Genomic DNA, 9,132 nt, shown 5'->3' with positions numbered 1-9,132 from the left:
ACAGATAAAGAAGGGGAGTTGAAGATAGAAGTATGTTTAGCTGAAGGGGAGTGGGAGGAGTCAGAAGTGACAGTTGGAGGAGGATATAAGGATGAGGAGGGGGTAGTGTGGTTTAGTGCGGTGGTGGAAGAATATGAAAGAAAGAGGAGGGAAGAAAAACGGCAAGCCTTTGAGAAAGTCCGCACCCAGGGTTTGATCAGAGATTTTCCTAACCTGCAAGTGGGTGGACTTTCGCCTAATCCCTCAACTCAGCGAAACCCATCTGTATGTGTGCCGGTAAAAGAGTGGAAAGTGATCGTAGCTCCGTGGGAAGAGGAGTTACAGCGGGAGCGCGATTGGAGAAGACCGGAATTTGATGAGGGTCCGGACGAGAGGGGGTGGATTCGGCACAAATACTGTGGGACAATTTGTGCCAAGAGGAGTCCCCCACCCCCTCAATGGGGTTACAAGAAACCCTTTGGGGACCAGCGCCACTAACCCCCTGGGACTATGTTCAAAGTTTAGAGCATGTTGATGAAAGTTTGTTACCCAGTTGTAAACTGTTGGAACCGTTGAAAGATGTGCTGGAGAGTGGAGGAGGCAATGAAAGTTCGGTTGTTAAAATTATAAAGACTCAACTTTTATTATTTCCTGCTGACATGGAGGGGCCGCCTGAGGGAAAAGGCGAACTTTCTGACACCCCTACATTCTGGGTTTGCTTTTCAGTTGACATTGTTGAAATACACAGTAGACTCAGAGTAGAGTGTGCTGCTCCAATTGTCTCCCTTTCTTGCAATTTTTTTTTAAAAAATAAATGCTAGCATAGTATAACCCAGATCTAAAGCACGTCAGGTTATAACCAGTATGCTTTAGCAAAGGATTCCTAGTCAGGCACCTAACTTAGGGTAAAAGTAAGCAAATGAGCTGGAGGCCAGGAGCAGGGTTTTGCATAGAGGCATCTGCATGTAATAATTATGTTAGAACTGCAGAACTGGAAGGGACCCTATGGATCGTCCAGTCCCTGTCAAGGAGGTACAGTGGGAAATTGAACACCCAGTCTCTGGCTCCCTAAACCACTGAGCAGTTCATACAGCAGAAGAATCTTCTCCACAGACGTTGACATTGTATATGCATACATATAGTATAGGGGAAGGGGCTATGAAATGCATACAACAATGAGGGCAGAGTATCTTGGTTTATACGCCTTCTGCTCCTGGTTTATACATTTACTTCCATTGTAAACTGAATGCCTCAACAAGGCTAGAGCTGATACCAGTAACAGATGACTAACCTTTTATGAAGAAAACTTTGATAAATAAAATTGGATGCATCCAATGCAAACACTGTGGTAGAATTCTTAAAAATGTTCAGTGTTGAAACCTATTCTAATACATTTATGTCCATGAAACACAGAATTTATGTTTGGTTGTTTTGCTGGCACATGACACATGCTTTAGGTTTTTTAAAAATCCAATGTTATTCCCATCATTCATGCTGCCGCAAAAGCTACAACATGTCCCTTAGTCCATCAATCAAATGTCCAAATAGTACAAGAGATCATTTTTACAATCAGCTCATCGTGTTATTAGCCAGAGAGTTTTGTGGAACTTGACAAAGGAACAGGTGTTGGGATTATTTTATGTAGGAAGAGTGTTATAACGGTGCACCCATGTCAGAATATCGGTCTGGTCTTTTATTTTTAAGAAGAAAGAAGCAGGTAGGAGGGGAGCAAAAGGAAAGGACAGGATAATTAATATTTTAATTTGTGTCCAAAAATACAGAATTAAACTCTTCACAGAATAATCACAGCTGTGCTGAATACTCTCAAATATGTTATCATAAAAATCCTAATTTGAAAAAAAACCAATTTTAATGTTTGGCAAATGCCAGCCCATAGTTCTGTTTGGGCTCACAAGCAAGAGGACAACAACTGAGAGAAGAAGTAATTAGTTGTCAGGGCTGTGTTCTAGAGATGAGGGTTTGAGGGGTGGCTTTGCCAAAAACCTGTAGAAGTCGTGCAAATGAGTCACTCTTCCTTTGCACTTCTGGAAGTACTTGTGTAAATATACCACACATTCTGCATATGCATGCAGATATAGTGTCAAAAGGTTCTTGTGAAGTCTTAGGCAGTCCCGAATGTGGCGCGGAAATTGAAACGGTAGACTTAAACCATTGACAGATTTATTCATATTAAACAAAGGAGTGTCAATGACAACTTCTGTAGGATAAACAAGGTCTCAATCATATAACGGTTCTCCAAATTTCTCAGAACTATTATATCCAGCCTCTCTTCTTAACACTGGGGAGCAGGACCTCCTTGTCCGTAGGCTTCCTCAGTGGGTTGCTCCTCACCGCACAAATGGTGCCACAGCATGGGTGGTGAGCCCAATCCCCCTCCGGTGGTGGCTTGTTGTAGGTGGGATCTGGGCACACCACCTTCTAGTGACCTCTTCCCCTCGGAAAGACCACCACTGTCCATTCTGATGTCTCGGTGATGGTCACTCCCTCTCTTTCAGGTATCGGGTCCGGCAGTAAACCTCCCACTTTCAAACTGGGAAAGTCTTTCAACAGTTCGCTCACACGGTCGCGTTTCATTTCCTCTCTCTCTTTCTTGCTTGTTGAAATCCAAAAATCCTGTGCGCCTGTTCCCCGCTTTTATATCCTCCTCGCACACATCAATCATTTGCTCCTCCTCCTTTCCCTTCTGTCAAACAAACCTGCATTTTAACTCTTTCATCATCAGCCCTCTAACACAGTGGTCCCCAACCTTGGGCCTCCAGATGTTCTTGGACTGCAACTGCCAGAAGCCTTCACCACCACCTCTGCTGTCCAGGATTTCTGGGAGTTGAAGTCCAAGAACATCTGGAGGCCCACGGTTGGGGACCACTGCTCTAACACATCCCTCTCCCTTTCTCTGACCACCATGTCCTTGCTATCTGAAGGAGACGGCCCACTCTCGTCCACCTTGCCTTCACATATAGGAAGAGTTCATGCTCCTGGTCTAATTCAGAAATGTATATTCTATCTCTACAACAAGATCCTGAATCATCCCTATTTCCTTGTGACAGAAAAATCATTTGACAAAGGGGGTCCATGGTAAAGAAAAGGTTAAGAATCACTGACTTAAGACTATCCTCACCTTGGTCTACCTTTCTACTGTCACATTGGCTATGTACTAAGTCTACACGAGTTTGATCTGCCATAGCTCCACCTCACTATCTCCTTTCTCCATTTTTTTTTGGTTCTTTTGTTGGCAGATCATACCTGGAAGAACAGGTCTTCTGACAGCTCTCTATGCCAGCAGATTTCTGAGATCAGCCAAGGAAAGGGATTTCAGCCAGCATCTAGACAGTTCTGCCAGCAGAAAATACACCTGCCTGTTCCTGATCCACTATGGTTGGTGTATCTTTGTCTTAGGATTGCACTATCAGAAGGTAAAACTCAACAAAAGGAAAACTGTTTTGTATATGCTTGTGTGTGTTTGTATGAAGATGTCTCTTGGGCAGTCCTTCAAAAGTAAAATCACACCAAATTATTGCCACTAGTTTCTTTGATCACCTTAAACCCCTACCATTATTACTCCAGGATGAATTGCAGTAATATAGAACAACAGTGGTAAACACTGCAATTGTGAAAAATGAGTGCAGCTGAGTTGCACACAGAACACAGTCTGTTGTGACCAAACCCATTCACCTATGGTTTCTTCGATGCCGGATGCTTCCTTTAGTATTATGACAGGCAATATCTGAACACAGTTATCTGAGCTGATGATATATCCAGTGAGTGGCAGAATGTATGCACTGCTAAAACACTTGTGATGTTGGCTAAGTGAGGCTGTTGCTAAAACGAAAAAACACCAGAATATATAGAATAAAAAATGGAAGAGGGTGCTCAGAGAAGAATATGTCCCCATCCCTGCAAACTGCCTGTTCAGCTAGCAGAACATCTAGCTGTTTCACAAAAAGAAATCACTCGCTATATATAAGATGTTTGGGCTAGATCCCAAAGTAACACATCCTGCTTTGAAATTTGATGCACCACTATGAAGTATGTTCCACAGCACCCTTAATGTAAAGTTTTATAGTGAAACATTTCTAATTACTGGAAGACACTCTAGGGTGCAGATAATCAAATAATTTACACCTAGATGCTTTGACAGCACTCGGCCTTTGGCCTTGTGCCTAACACCACAATAAAGCGTAAATCATTACAGGGTGATTCACACACTGTCATGTCTTATTGCTTAATTAATTTGTCTGAAATCACTTTCTCTAAGAAGTCATGGTAAATGGAATATGTTGCTTGCATTTCTTGAACAAAAGAATCAAAACATTACCCCCAGATTGTCATGGTAAATGAAATAATCTTATTTCAGACCTTTACTATTAATTTCACAAGAAAAACAATTGGTTTCCCTTTTTCTTCAAAGCTATGCACATATTCAAGCATCAGACAGCACCATAGTTTATATGAAGAATGGCAATCATAATATGCATTACATCTGGAAGATGTTGAGGTATCTGTACTATATCCATATCAATTTAGTTAAATCCTAATAACCTATTTAAGTATCATGACATGTTTAACTATGTAGCTCAAGCTGAGAGGAGCCTTTCTAATATCCATACATTCTTCTTAATGTGTCATTAGCATAAGGTTGCCAGGTGGGAACAAATCCTTCCCTGAGATGTGAGGGCCAAGATTTGAGTTTAGGGCACAGTTCTTTATGATGTAATGGGATAGGTGTTCATGAGGTCACAGAATTACCTCCATGATGTCAAAGAGACAGAGCGGATGAAGGGTAGAGCTGCTTCTAGGCCAAGTGGTTGTGGAAATGATCATTTAAAAATCTGGATAAAACCTAGCCAACCTGGAAATATGCCAATGTGGAACCAAGTGGGGGGTGGGGCTATTTTTCAATCGCTAGTCAGGCAGCAAAATCCACTCATAACCATTTGTAGGTTTTGAAAACATCTAATAGCCAATCCTAATTAGAATTGTGGGCCCTTCCAATGGAGGCTGGTGGCTGCAGTGTCAATGTGGGGTTGAATCCAATCCAGATTTTAGAGCTAATTTTACAAGATTTATCTAAGGTAACTGAAGCTTTGGCAACCCAATGGAGCCTGGGAACAAAATTCTCATGGGCTGATGGTGAGCTGTTTACAAACCCAGCAGCAGCATAGAACCTAGAAGGACTCTCCAGGTCTTGTAGGCATTGTAAGTGAGGCTGCTCAGGCTGCAACCCATGGTGGAGTGCTAGAAACCACAGAGCTGCTGGGCACATTTGTCATCTTTCCTGGGGTCTGAGTTCCAAACTGCCTGATTACAGTTGTTGGACTTTATTCTCCTTGTGTCTGTTTCCCTAACCAGCTGGTCCCAAAAAACTGTTCCAGACTCATACCAAGCCTTGACTGTCCCACCTCTGTGGTCAAACAAGGCTCCTTTCCTGTGACATCACAAGGACTGACTCTATAATATTATCTTGGGTGCTGAATCTCAGGCAATGGCATGCTGCTGACCTGACAAGCTTAGAAGGAACCACCAGAAAGAGACTAGTACAGCTTGGCATTCTTGGTAGTGGTCCCATGGTTATGGATTTTCCTCCTTCAAAGGTTCATTTAACTCTCTGTATTTTCTTTAGATGGGAATTGGAAATATTTATGTTTTAATCTGCCTCTGATTCAGATTGCAAGTCTGCTTTTTTTATTATTATATTGTTCTTATGGCTCTGTTTTTGATTTTCTGGCATGCTTGGCTTATGTCGTGTTTTATTTTAGTGTTCTCTCCCATTTTAACTGTCTACTGGTTTCTTTTTTCTTTACTGTTCCGCTATTTTTATAGCTTATTTTATTTATCATTCTGATGTTGATAGGGCTTTTAATTATTTTTATCTTGGAAAGTTTCATATATTGTTTGTTTGTAAAGTTCCGTATAGATTTGCATGCAAATAGATGAGTAAACTAATAAAAAATAATAAATATGTACTTGGCTTTTCAAAGGTTGCAAATAGAGAGACAGACAAGCAGATGGACAAATATAATCAGTAGTATTCAGGTATCCTGAAATACCCCTTCACGGATTGCTGCCTTGTCGTGGCAAAGGGGCTTGAGCAATTCAGAGAAGCTATGGGCTATGCCGTGCAGGGACACCCAAGATGGACAGGTCATCGTGGAGAGTTCTGACTAAACGCAATCCACCTGGAGCAGGAACTGGCAAGCCACTCCAGTATCTTTGCCAAGAAATCCCCATGAACAGAATCCTGAGTGTTCACTGGAAGGACAGGTCCTGAAGCTGAGGTTCCAATACTTTGGCCATCGCATCAGAAGAGAAGATTCCCTGGAAAAGACCCCGATGTTGGGGAAGTGTGAAGGCAAGAGATGCGGATGGCAGAAGACGAGATGGTTGGACAGTGTCATCGAAGCTACCAACATGAATTTGACCCAACTCCAAAAGGCAGTGGAAGACAGGAGGGCCTGGCATGCTCTGGTCCATGGGGTCACAAAGAGTCGGACACAACTAAATGACTAAACAACAACAACATTCTGAAATAAGGCAAGATACAAACATATAATTTTATAATAGTAACTGCATTCTACATTAATTTTCCCCTCTTCAGGACCAAAGCAGTGTGAAGGACTGTCCACTGATAGAGTGGTTATTGGTGAAAATGTGACAAGCAGGAGTGTAAACCATTTCATATTATGACATAATTTAGGAAGCATTTATAATCCATTTAAACTTAATGGATAAAATACATGTCATGCTGTGTGATTTTTGTGTTCACTTTTGTATGACTACACTCACTTATAAAAAGGTAAAAGGTAAAGGTTCCCCTTGACAATTTTGTCCAGTTGTGTCCAACTCTAGGTGGTGGTGCTCATCTCCGTTTCCAACCCATAGAGCTAGCATTTTGTCCGCAGACAATCCTTCGTGGTCATGTGGCCAGCGTGACCAGTCATGGAACGCCGTTTACCTTCCCACCGAGGTGGTACCTATTTATCTACTCGCATTTTTGCATTTTGCATGCTTTCGAACTGCTAGGTTGGCAGGAGCTGGGACAAGCGACGGGGGCTTACTCCGTCACATGGATTTGATCTTACGACTGCAGGTCTTCTGACCTTGCAGCACAGAAGCTTTGGCAGTTTAATCAACAGCGCCACCCCGTCCCTTACACTCACTCACTTATGGATAGCTGCTAATTTGGTAGAGGAGATGACCTCAGCGTTGAGAGACCATGGCCTCCTCCCCATTCCAGTTTTGTTTTTCTAAATTGTGCCACTTAGTGCCAACATTTATTAGCCAAGTAAAGGAAACAAGTGCTTTAGGCTTTACTGCAGTGCTATTTACTCAGGGAGGGGGGCACCTTAACCCCTCGCCACAGCAAATAGCTAAATCTAATAAATAAACAACCACTGGGCTCCCAACACTGCAGGACACCAGCCATCAATCTCTGTGCATCATGTGTAGCTTGGCCCTCAGGAATTACGGTTTTAAGCCTGCCTTTTTTGACATAATGATGGTGATTATATATTTAAATCTCTTTACAGAAAGGTGGGTAGAAGCAGGTCTCTCGGGCAATTCTCCTGTTGGGGTAAGAACAAGCTGATGTCATATGGGACTGCAAATAATCATAGCATGAGAACATCCCTCTGTGATTATCTCTCTAAGCTGTATTTAAACTACAATTCCAGAATTTGCAGATTTTTATCTTATTATCAACTGTCCAGGTTTTTTATATTTTTGTTAACAACACAGATAACAAAATACAGATAATATTTTGCAACTACCAAGAAAGGGGCACTGTCTCATTTCTTCCTTTTCATATATATATAGTTTGGAGGCACTGATATTATATTTAAATATAAATATATAAACAATCCTCATTCTTTCCTCCTCTATTCCACATGCCAACTTGAAATTGGACATCTGGTAATGGTAACCCAGAAAATGGTGGTTGAGATATTGGTTGTTTTTATAACAAAATATCATTTGTTTCCTTAACAGAAGCTCCAAAGTACAAATATTTTATAAACAGTTACTTTTCCAATATGTTCCTTTGAATATATAGAGAAAAGCTTCAGTTTATTTTTACTATTATGTCTGCCATTCAAAAAATAGTTTTAATTAACACAATGTAATGTGGTCAAACTGGCTAGATAGCTCAGCAGTTTAGATATCTAGCTGTGGAGCCGGAGGTTGGGAGTTTGATTCCTCACTGTGTTTTTTGAGAGAAGAGCCAGTCTGTGTGGCCTTGAGCAAGCTGCACAGTCCCAAGATGTCCCCAGAAAGAGGGCATGGCGTGCTCTGGTCCATGGGGTCACGAAGAGTCGGACATGACTAAACGAACGAAATCATGTATGGGGGGGTCTCTCTGTCTAGAAGACACAGAGAAGGGTTGCCATCAGTCAGAGTCTACTTGATGGTGCACTATGATGATGATGAATCTGTTATATAATACCAGTCAATGTTTTTATAATTTTGACTGTACCTGGAGTTGATGATGATGATGATGCATCTGATCTAATAGTTCTTCACACTGACATGGTCTTCCAAAATGCATAGATAAGCAAAGATCAAGGGCATATTTCCCTGCCAAATATAGTGATGTAACTCTGATGGCTGAATTTGATTCATATTTGTTAGTTTCATATCCTTAGTACAAACAAGGGCAATGTTTTCGAACTCTAATACCATCGTGACTATTGGCAGATCATTTTAAAAGTGAAATTTGATATTGCAATGACAAAAAAGGGGGCAGGCACTAGTAATGAAAATGATATAGTCTCAATCTTTATTGTATATATTTCCAGAAAGATTACCTGTTATGTGATTGGGGCACTCTTTTTGCTATTACATGTACAGATTTGGAAAAAAAAATACTTTCAGTAGATTTTTGGAATTGTATACATTCTTGGTCTTTTAAAATATGTGCAACGTAGAAGACACACATCTGCGAAATATATGTAGCTCCCTTTTATTTGTCCTTAGCTGTCTTTATCCATCTCGCCTTAATTGGTCATTTCATATTACAAGCACAGAGTTCTGGACAAAACAATCACAAAAAGTAACAGTTTATATTCTCTAGTGCTATAAACTGTCAAGAGCAAGAGTATTTGTCTCATGATAGGTGCATTATATTTTGCAATATCTGTC

This window comes from Pogona vitticeps, chromosome 4 (assembly GCF_051106095.1).
Source record: "Pogona vitticeps strain Pit_001003342236 chromosome 4, PviZW2.1, whole genome shotgun sequence".
NCBI classification, from domain to species: Eukaryota; Metazoa; Chordata; class Lepidosauria; order Squamata; family Agamidae; genus Pogona; species Pogona vitticeps.
The sequence above is the reverse complement of the archived record's forward strand: the minus strand, read 5'-3'. Positions refer to the sequence as shown.